This window comes from Urtica dioica, chromosome 2 (genome assembly GCF_054948205.1).
Source record: "Urtica dioica subsp. dioica isolate 48M chromosome 2, U.dioica_male_clone48M_v1_H2, whole genome shotgun sequence".
NCBI lineage: Eukaryota > Viridiplantae > Streptophyta > Magnoliopsida > Rosales > Urticaceae > Urtica > Urtica dioica.
In genome coordinates, this window is record NC_142757.1 from 15,123,042 (window position 1) to 15,127,922 (window position 4,881).

Sequence of the window (4,881 nt, forward strand, 5' to 3'; positions counted from 1 at the left end):
TCTAGTTACCACCTTACTACATCGCATCGAAGCTCAAGAAGCTGAGAAACACGATTTAAAGAACCAGCTTCATCAGGAAAATGAAGAGGTCGAAGAAGGGGAACAACCGCCACCGCCACCCTATGTTCCCATGCATGCGGCAGCATAAGCTGTTTCTCAGGTACCTCAAATGGGTCAAGTCAATGTTGATGTTGACCTATTCGAGAGGTTCAGGAGGATGAGGGCTACAGAATTCGAAGGATCGATCGACCCATTAGTAGCTGATGAATGGGTATCGGAGATCAAGCTGATCTTCAACTTCATGAACATAACCGAGCAAGAGTAGGTCATATGTGCCTCATTTGTCATGAAGAAAGACGTGCGTTACTGGTGGGAAACAGTGGCAAGAAGGAGGGATGTGCGAACTATAACTTGGGATGACTTTTTGGAAGAGTTCACCAAGAAGTATTTCAACATGAGGGCAATGAATGTTCAACACAAGGAGTTTGCGGAGCTGAAACAAGGTTCGATGACCGTGACTGAGGCGATTAGTAAGTTCAACCAATTGGCGAGACTGAAATTGGTACGACTACTCTAGGGGCACCCCGAATAAAATATGATAAGATTTATGATACGAAAGAACATGACACTGTTAGAATTTAAAACACTAATAACCGGATCATGCATCGCATTACTCATCTTTTTGTGAGTCATAGTTATTCTCGCTGAGCGTCAGCTCGTATTATGTGTTTTCGTCTGTATTGTAGGTAAGCAACAAATGAACAAGTGAGGAATGTGGATCAGCGGCGTTCGATAGCTAAGGGTTGGGTTGTGGTTCCGCTCTCTTATTTAAAAGATTTCCGCTACGAAAATTTGAGATTTTTATGCTTAAGATTTCCGACTTTAATTAGTTTTGCAAAACTGAAGTTGAATTTTTTTACTGTTTTATTTCCGTTGAATATTCCAACCATCTACTTTAGTTTGGAATTCCAAATTAAGTATTTCTCTTATTTTCATCAAATGTTTTTGTAAGATTTCAAATGTTGGTTATTTTCAAAGTTGTTTTATTTTAAAATCTAAACTTTATAAATAAATATAATGATGTTTAAAAAAAATTATCCACTATTTGTTTTTTCTAAGTAAAAGAATTAAACTTAGTATGACGGTCCGGAAATCCGGGTCGTCACATACCACCTCTGTAATTACAACAAGTGATATTAGAGTGATTGTTAGTGTCTGATATCCTATGTGTGTTTCACCAACAATTGGTATTGGAGTGATTGTTCGTGTCCGATACCACTCGTGAGTTCCCAACAAGTGGTATCAGAGCGATTGTTCATGTCTAATACCATATTTGTTTCTCCAGCAGTAGGTACCACCGACAACAGTTCTTTATGGTTTAGGTACTCTGTAGCACTCAGAGTACACACCGATGCTATTTACAGGAGAATGACTCAGGATAAACCCTGAAAGAAATATCATTTCCCTTTTATGCTCGTTAGTGTTTTAAGTTGAAGACTCGGGACGTAACTCCCGGTACTTCTACCCTTGATTCGAATTCGAGAGTTAATCACTGTTCTCTTGTCTCCCCCGTTCTAACGGGTCAACGCAGAACTTAAGGGATGATTATATCACATATAGTAGAGGCTGGGTTACACAAATCTATGTTTGAACTTATCGGGCGAACCCGAGCTAAGTTTTCAAGAAAACCTGTCGAAGCCTTATTCTTTGAGATTCTTCATTTTTTAAGGATTCCACCTACTCTTGTTTACTGACACGTAAAATGCATGTAAACAGGGTTATTCCCTTGGTAAGTAGTTGACTTAGGTCTCCGCACTTACCGAATAGTTCGTCGGAAAACTTGTTGCTTGAGGAGTTCCTTCGCTTTGCACGCTGCTCGAGACTTTTGGCATTTCCTGAAGCGTCGAGAGAACTAGAATCAAAAGTTGAAACTTCGTTAGTTATTTGATTAAAAAATGTTGAAGAGATTAAGGCCTTGTCGGGATTCGTTGCGAGTCGGTTCGGGGTTCGAGAATTTAATTTACTTATTTCCCGGTTTTTCGGAAATTAAACTTATTTAAGACTTGTACGTATTCGTACGGAAGAAATAGTACGAAATAAAATCCAATAATTATTTTTAACGAGTCTCAAATAAATAATTAATCCGAAATCATACAAACCGAGAATTCTAAAATAATTAACTGAAATTAAATTCCCGAACATCTTTTAATTACATAATTCACAATTATTTAACATAATATCCAAATCATTAGATCTACGATCTAACTCAAAGTCTAACGCTACAAAGCGATTAAGATGACTCAGGAGTGAGATCGACATCCACTCTTTCAGAATTCTTTAACTTCCGGCTTCGATGTGTTCGGTTACGCCGTCTCTTGCTCGTCCCGACTCTATCTGTGAACAAGCTTCAAAATTCAGATAACAAGCATCGAGTCAATTTATAATCCCAAACTAATACTCGAACCTTAAAATCCAATTTCTCGATCCTCCATTGAGACCCGAGTGATTTCCAAGACTCCGAAAAAACCAAACCAATTATCAATCAAACCAAGAAGTTTCACACCGAAATCAAACAGCCAAATATCAAACATTAATTCCTCAAATCACAAAACCATATCAAACCAATTTAAACCTAATTCTCAAATCAATCGAAAACACAACGTAACGTAACATAACGAAATTTCTCAAATTCGGTTAGTTTAAACACACGTCGACCGAGTTTTGAACGAAAATGAATGACTAGCTCATAGTCGACCGAATTTCACCCGTAACACGAGCGACTCCAAAACAATTCAACCATAATGACCATATTAACAATCGGCCAAAACACCAACACAAGCAATTATCAGCTAAGCAAAACCAACAAAACAGCCTTGGCCAACCATCCAAGCAACAAACCACAAATCACGAAAATTCTGAATCATCATCGAATACAAAGCGAACCAAAATTTTCTGACTCACTCATCAACAACATCAACAATAACATATCACAGATACTCATATCATCCGCAACTCATTTTCAGAATTTCAAACTTAACAATACACGGCCAACCACAATTTCACACGGCCACACCAAATTTCAAACTCAAACGTCCAAAAATCCAAAAAACAACCAAAATCAAACACAATTTCGAGCACATAATCAAACCAGGAAACATCAACAAATCTCAGAATCATCAAATCCCCAAATTTCATACTTAAACCCTAATTTCACATTTTCGGCAAAATCACATCATAATCACCAAATGAAGCAATTAAACACTCAATCACCATTACCCAATACTTATTTCAAAGCTTCAAACTCAAATCCAACCTCAATTTGAAGATTCACGCTCGGAATAAAAAAAGAACCTTAATCTTGAACAATGAACCCTAATTTTCGGATTTCAAATTTGGGAAGAAGAAATTTCTTCCCTAATTTGGTGATATCACTATTCTCCGGTGCTCCTCTTCTCTATTTTCGGCGATTATCCTCGATCCGGTGTCCTCGAGGGCTCACGACGGTCGTTTCTCCTCGATCGGAGTGCGTGCGGTGTGGCTGGGTCGCGCCAGAGTGCTGAGCGAGGAAGAAGAAGAAGACTGAAGAAGAAGATGAAGATGACGGAGGTGATGGTGGTTGTGGCTGAAGTTGTCGTCGTTGTTGTTTTTGTTGAAATTTCTTTTTTTTTTTCTGTTGGTTCGTTTGTGTTGCAGGTTCGCATGGAGAAGGAGATAGGAAGAGGAAAGAAGCTGGAAGAAAAAAGTGAGTCGAGAGAGAAATAATTTTTGTATTTATAGGAACAAATTCCCATAATTACTCGTTTAAATCCTTTTTTTTCTGATCATCTCAAACCGATCCCACTTTCAAAATTCCTTTCAAATGGGTCATGAATATTGTTACAATTATATCCTTCATCACATAATTAAATCCGTAACCGAACGAATTTTAATTATATGATTAAACGGAGAATTTTTCTCGTTTGTTCTCGATTAATTTAAATATATTTAAAGTTTCTCAGAAATAATTCTCGTTCTTGAGAATTTATTTCTTAAATTAAATTCCGGAATATTTCTTTGGAAAATAATTTATTATTCCAGATGAACTCGATTAATCCTTTATTTATTTTGAGATTTTCCATCACCTTAAAATATTTTAAATTAGTTCGATAAACGTATATGAACATGATTCACTCAAGAGTTTAATTGTAACAACGGAAGCTAGTTTATTAAACTTGAATTTACAAGTCGAGTGATTCAAAAGTTTATCCTTTACAGGAAGATCCCAATAGACATGGCCGAGCTAGTGACGAGAGCCAAGACTTACATGGGAATAGAAGAGAAGTGACGACCTCCCCGAGTTGCGAAATAAGAGAAACAAAGTTAGTCAGGCCTCTAATGGCCTTCCTCCCTCAAGGTCGAGACAACCCCTCATCGATGACTTTCGAAGACAATCATTCACTGCGCTTAACACAACACCTGACCGGATCCTGACCCTACATAGGGACAATTTAGGATCACCGGCCCCGCTAAAAGAGATCCCGTGGTGCGGGATAGAAGCAAATATTGTGAGTACCACTAGGATCACGGACATGTGAATTCCAGTGCTATCAACTCAGGCGGCAAATCGAAACTCTGATTCAGGACGAGAAGCTTAAAGACTTTTTCATGCACATCGCCGGGGTGATAACCCCGACTGAGCGTCCATTCCATCAGAGGAAGGGAAAAGGGTTGGCCGCGATAGTGGCCCCCGGAGTGAAGACAACTCGGGGGGCCCGGGCATGAAAATTATCAAGACAATCATAGGAGGAACGAAATACGGCGATTCCCGCAATCAACAAAAAAGTACCTAAGGGCCGTCTCTCATGGGAAAATCGCCCGTAGCATAAACCTCACCTACGTGGA

General features: G+C 38.7%; 1 long non-coding RNA gene across 1 annotated transcript; it reads right to left on the reverse strand.

The window, feature by feature from the left end:
* Positions 1-2,087: 2,087 nt before the first annotated feature.
* LOC149404111 (uncharacterized) lies at positions 2,088-3,738 on the reverse strand. The gene is made up of 2 exons (XR_016293958.1): positions 2,465-3,738; positions 2,088-2,394 (listed from the first exon to the last, which is right to left on the reverse strand). It is a non-coding gene; the product is annotated as an uncharacterized LOC149404111 (long non-coding RNA).
* Positions 3,739-4,881: the final 1,143 nt, after the last annotated feature.